Source organism: Podarcis vaucheri (genome assembly GCF_965113315.1).
Source record: "Podarcis vaucheri genome assembly, chromosome: 18".
Classification (NCBI taxonomy): domain Eukaryota; kingdom Metazoa; phylum Chordata; class Lepidosauria; order Squamata; family Lacertidae; genus Podarcis; species Podarcis vaucheri.
This window is the reverse complement of record NC_138756.1, coordinates 5,540,749-5,546,934: the sequence shown is the minus strand read 5'-3', so window position 1 is coordinate 5,546,934 and position 6,186 is coordinate 5,540,749.

The following is a 6,186-nucleotide window of genomic DNA, read 5'->3' as shown; positions in this document are numbered from 1 at the left end:
TGGGTTTTTTCCCCTTCTTCTTTTCCAAAAAAATAATAAATAAAAGCGCATGTCTCTTGGAAGCTCTGGCGGTCTGGAGGAGGTGAACCCAGGTGGATGGGTGACACCTTGGCAAACAGGTGAGATGTCAAATAGTTCAATGAGGTAAGGGCAGTCTGAAAGCACCTGGCTGTTTATATTCCAAGTTGGGGGGCAGGAAATCCTCCTGCAGTGTGGTGGAAGTGAGGAAGAGTTTGGATTTGATATCCTGCTTTATCACTACCCAAAGGAGTCTCAAAGCAGCTAACATTCTTCTTTCCCTTCCTCCCCCATAACAAACACTCTGTGAGGTGAGTGGGGCTGAGAGACTTCAGAGAAGTGTGACTGGCCGAAGTTCACCCAGCAGCTGCATGTGGAGGAGCAGGGAAGCGAACCCGGTTCACCAGATTACGAGTCCACTGCTCTTAACCACTACACCACACTGGCAGACACTGGCAAATTCCAAATCAAGCCGTGGTTGGCTAATCCCACACGGCTGGCTTGTTGGTGACCACCAGGGAAGAATTCTGCCGGCCTGCTGCAGCCTCCCTCCTCGCTGGCCAATAGCGCACCTGAGAGGCACCGACTCATCCTTCCCTGTGCTCTGTCTGGGGGTGGAGCAAAGCAAATCCAGCATCCCCTGCAAATTGTGGGTATAGAAGCAATGTTACTATTGTTGACAACTCAAGACAGGTTGAAGCTGTGTCTAAGTCAGAGACAAAGACACAACAGAGAGTTACTAAGCGTAACACTACATTCCCTAGCCAAGGTAATGCAGATGCACTCATTCCTTGGAAGTCAGACAACCAGAGAGGTACACTGGGGGAACCAGTGGCGGGTAGTTCCAAGGGTGGAACTGAAACAACAGGGGAGTGTTATATGTATAACAACTGTTTGTTTTCTTCTCTGGATCACGCTTTGCTCGCAGCGCACATTGATTCATATGGGGGAGTATGTTACGATATAGAAGCAATGCGGCCGCGAGCTACTGCTAGCTTGGAAGCAAAACATAATGGGAGTTTTTGACATAATGGGAATGTTGAGACTGTTCCGTGGGAAACAGAGGGGTGGTCTTTTCACAGTGCGAAGCACCGGAATTAGCTCAGAGTGTAATATGAGCTGTACAGGAAGTACGGGAGGAGTTTGTCTCTCTGCTGTTGGAGTTTGAAGAGAGCAGACGTGTTTTCTGTAACGCTGCAAAGACAGAAATAAAGGCATGTAAATACGTTTCTGTCTAACTCTTTCCCCTCCCTGGGGGAAGCAGGAAAGAGGGAAGAGTGGTGTGTTCTTCTCACGCTGAGAAGGATCGCCGATCGCGACCTTGCCTGTATCCTGCCGGGAAATGCAGACAGGGAGGTCTGCATCAAGCCGGATGCCTGGAGAGTGGCCAGTTTCTCCTGAGGGCAGGCTTGAATCCCAACAGGTGGTTCACGCAGACCTGGAAGAGGTTCAGAAAAGGGCAACTGAAATGATCAAGGGGCTGGAGCAAGTCTCCTATGAGGAAGGGTGGTGCTGTGGTCTAAACCCCTGAGCCTCTTGGGTTTGCCGATTGGAAGGTCGGTGGTTCGAATCCCCACGACGGGGTGAGCTCCCGTTGCTCTGTCGCAGCTCCTGCCAACCTAGCAGTTCGAAAGCACACCAGCACAAGTAGATAAATAGGTACGGCTGTGGCAGGAAGGTAAACGGCATTTCCATGCGCTCTGGTTTCCGTCACAGTGTCCCGTTGCACTAGAAGCGGTTTAGTCCTGCTGGCCACATGACTCAGAAAGCTGTATGTGGACAAACACTGGCTCCCTTGGCCTGAAAGCGAGATGAGCGCCGCAACCCCAGAGTTGCTTTTATGAAAGTGAGTGCTGGAGAGATGGTGGGACAGTGTTCTCGAAGCTACCAGCATGAGTTTGACCAAACTGCGGGAGGCAGTGGAAGACAGGAGTGCCTGGCGTGCTCTGGTCCAGGGGGTCACGAAGAGTTGGACACGACTAAACAACAACCGCCCAGGGGTCCTTTAGCTTTTCTGTCTTCTTTTTAGGGTTTTCTTGTTTGGGTTTTTTTTTTAGCTTAGCGGGGGGGGGGGTCCATTAAGAGGGGGCATGGTGAGTGTGTGCACAGAGGAAGTGGATAGAGCAACGTTTTCCTCCCTCTCTCCCAACTCTAGAACTGGTGGACATTGAGTGAATATGATAGCCATGTTCAAATATATAAAAGGATGTCACATAGAGGAGGGAGAAAGGTTGTTTTCTGCTGCTCCAGAGAAGCGGACACGGAGCAATGGATCCAAACTACAAGAAAGAAGATTCCACCTAAACATTAGGAAGAACTTCCTGACAGTAAGAGCTGTTTGACAGTGGAATTTGCTGCCAAGGAGTGTGGTGGAGTCTCCTCCTTTGGAGGTCTTTAAGCAGAGGCTTGACAACCATATGTCAGGAGTGCTCTGATGGTGTTTCCTGCTTGGCAACGGGTTGGGCTCGATGCCCCTTGTGGTCTCTTCCAACTCTATGATTCTATGATTCTATGATTCTATGATTCTATGATTCTATGAGTGAAGCTGATTCAGGACAGATAAGAGAAAGCGTTTCTTCATGCAGTGCAGAGTCAAACTCATTCCTGCATGAGGAAATGACAATGGCTTTAAAAGAGGATTAGGGAAACTCAAGGAGGATGATAAACGTATCTGTGATTCCTGAGCAGAGTGGCAACCTCCTCCTTCCACTGCCAAAGGCAGGAAACATTTGAATGTCCTCTGCTAGGAAGTGTGGCGTCATGGTCAGGTCCTGCTTTGGGGCTCCTCAAATCACAGAATCACACAATTGTAGAGTTGTCTGGAGGCGGTTGGAGGATGGATGGCGGCTAACAGATTGAGGCTGAATCCTGACAAGACAGAAGTACTGTTTTGGGGGGACAGGTGGTGGGCAGGTGTGGAGGAACTCCCTGGTCCTGAATGGGGTCACTGTGCCCCTGAAGGACCAGGTGTGCAGCCTGGGAGTCATTCTGGACTCACAGCTGTCCATGGAGGCGCAGGTCATTTCTGTGTACAGGGCAGCTGTTTATCAGCTCTATCTGGTACACAGGCTGAGACCCTTCCTGCCCATGAACTGTCTCGCCAGAGTGGTGCATGCTCTGGTTATCTCTTGCTTGGACTACTGCAATGCACTCTATGTGGGGCTACCTTAGAAGGTGACCCGGAAACTACAACTAATCCAGAATGCGGCAGCTAGAATGGTGACTGGGAGTGGCCGCTGAGACCATATAACACCAGTCTTGAAAGACCTACACTGGCTCCCAGTACATTTCCGAGCACAATTCAAAGTGTTGGTGCTGACCTTTAAAGCCTTGGTCCAGTATACCTGAAGGAGCTTCTCCACCTCCATCGTTCTCCCCGGACACTGAGGTCCAGCGTCAAGGGCCTTCTGGCGGTTCCCTCACTGCGAGAAGCCAAGTTACAGGGAACCAGGCAGAGGGCCTTCTCGGTGGTGTCACCCTCCCTGTGGAACGCCCTCCCACCAGATGTCAAAGAGAAAAATAACTACCAAACTTTTAGAAGACATCTGAAGGCAGCCCTGTTTAGGGAAGCTTTTAATGTTTAATAGGTTATTGTATTTTAGTTTTTTGTTGGAAGCCCAGCCAGATGGGCAGGGTATAAATAATAATATATTATTATTATTATTATTATTATTATTATTATTATTATTATTATTATTATTATTATGGACCTTGAGGGTCATGTAGTCCAACCCCCTCCAAGATCCTTTGGGTCATCTGGTTGGCCACTTTGAGGAAAGGATGTGGGTCTAGATGTGGGTCCAGCAGGCAGGCCCTTCTTATTTCCTGGAGGACCTCTTCTTTCGAGCAAATCATTTTCTGCATCCTTCCTGTCAGGGAACTGACATCGGAGCTAGAGGCGGAGGGAAGGCTCTCAAATGATGCTGGAAAAGGGCCCAGCAGGGAGAGAGGCAGCTCCGCAGATGGGGGAGCAAATCAGCGCAACACCAGGGATATAGAGGGGCTGATGGGGGAATCGGTGAGAGGGCTCCAGGACTCTTCACCGGACACCAGCGGGGAGAGCACGGGTCCTCCGCTACCCACGCCCACCCTGTGCAGAAGACTTCCGCGCAGAGAGAGTAGGAGGAGACTGGGTGTCAAACAACTTTTATGTTGGAAAAGATTTAAGAAACGCCCACTGATGGATTCTGCTAGCGACCGAGGCAGCCACGAAGTGAAGGGCTGCCCAGACTGAAAGGTTTAGCAAGGCAACAAAGCCTGGAGAGGCGGCAACTTACGCACGAGCAACCCATACACATTACACTTCCATTGTCCTATTTTGCTTCCAGCCTTTTGTTCCTTCCCTGCAGTCCTGGCCTAGACTGTTCCCTCCCTTGCCTTCCCTCCGCATAAACATCTTTTGTTTCGGCACAGTGTGTGTTTCTCCATCGCGTTATATCTCCTCTCCTCCACCCTTGTAAAGAAAAACCAAACAGCTAAGCTGCAAACAGGGCTCTCTGGGGTAATCGGACAAAAGTTCAGAGTTTTGCTCCTGACAGCTGAAGAAACCAAACACCCTCTCCGTAATGCGAGGAGATGGATGGGAACGGATTGGGGTCGTGGTGGAGCACCTTTAGGAAGAAGCTTTAAAAGCAAACCACCTCTGCCTCGCAAACTCCTGCTTTCACCCCATAGAACATCTCCATAGGGGACAGAAATTCACATTTAAACTGGATTCCATCCAACCTGAACTTTCTTGAAACTATGAGAACCGAAACACGCCACTTCTCTGAATTTTGTGATGCAGTCATGCAACCGACCAGTGTGAAATATACGCGGAGCCCTGTAGTGATTTCATGCTCTTTATTGCAGCTTGTAAAACAGGGATTGAGTTGCCCCCCCAAACCTCAGGCTTTTATATACATTATTTACAGAATGAGTCCCATCTGATTGGCTGATTCTGCTTCCCTCCTGGAGCCTGATTGGTCTTTTCCTGCAGGCCAATCAGTTGTGGCATTCTAGGATTGTTGTAAATAAAAATATGCCCTTTTCCCTTATGGGGTATCCAAGAGCCCATATAGAGTCCTTACATAGGTTCCCTGTTGGTAGGAGAAAATAACAGAGGCCAACCAGAGAATATTGAGAAGCAAAGCAGCTAGTAAGCTTGATCTTTATCGATCTGTTGCAACAGGGTACTCCCCTCACACGCAGGAGAGAGGAGGAACCCAGAAAAATGGCGTGCAAAGCCTTATAAAGACTTTTGAAATTGCCACCCTGTAGATCAAGACCACCCCCAGAAACATTATGCATACATCACAGAAGGGGTGTAACCTAAGACCACCCCTCAGATACATCCCACCTACATCACAGAAATTTAAATGTTGTTTTTCTCTTGTCCTTGTTTATCTCCTGTCTGGCAGGTTGCTTTATTGGATTTCCTGGGGAGCCTGGCCATTCTTTTGTAGTGGTAAAATACTTATTTCCTGGGCCAGGTCACAGGCTCACACCTTATTCAAACAGACATATCCTTGAGACAATGGGGAGGCTTTTCCAGGTTAACCTTGCAGAGAAAGGATTTGGTCAGTTTAGGAATCAAAATGGTTCCAGGATGGTCTTCCTGTGTTGATCTATGTATGTGCAGTTATGAACATTACCATATATCTAGGACCAGGGACGCGGACTTATAAAAAATATTGGGGGGGCCCGGGAAAGCTCGTGAAATGTAAATAAGCTCATGAATATGCAAATAAGCTCATGAATATGCAAATAAAGTGGCGCCGCCCCCTCGTGAGCGAATAGGGGAGAGCGTGCTGCTGCCTATTAATCAGCTCCGGAACAGCTGATATGCGGGAAACCTGGGGCTAGAGGCAGAAGCCCCCGCCCCCGGGGATTCCCCTGTTCTCGCGGGGGACGGCCGGGGCTCTCCAGCTAGGGCGCGCGGCTGGCTGGCTGGCTGGGGAGGGAGCAGGTGGGGAGGAGGCGGGGGACGGCGGCAAGGGCGCCCGAGATTATTGGGGGGGCTGAGCCCCCCCAAAAAAATTTTTGAGGGGGCTCAAGCCCCCTCAAGCCCCATGGAGTCGGCGCCTATGTCTAGGACCATAAAATTCCTACCACATTATTCTACTTGTCTATCATTCTAGGATTCAAGCTTAGTGCATAACACAGTGTTTACAAAAATTCTCTCTTTGG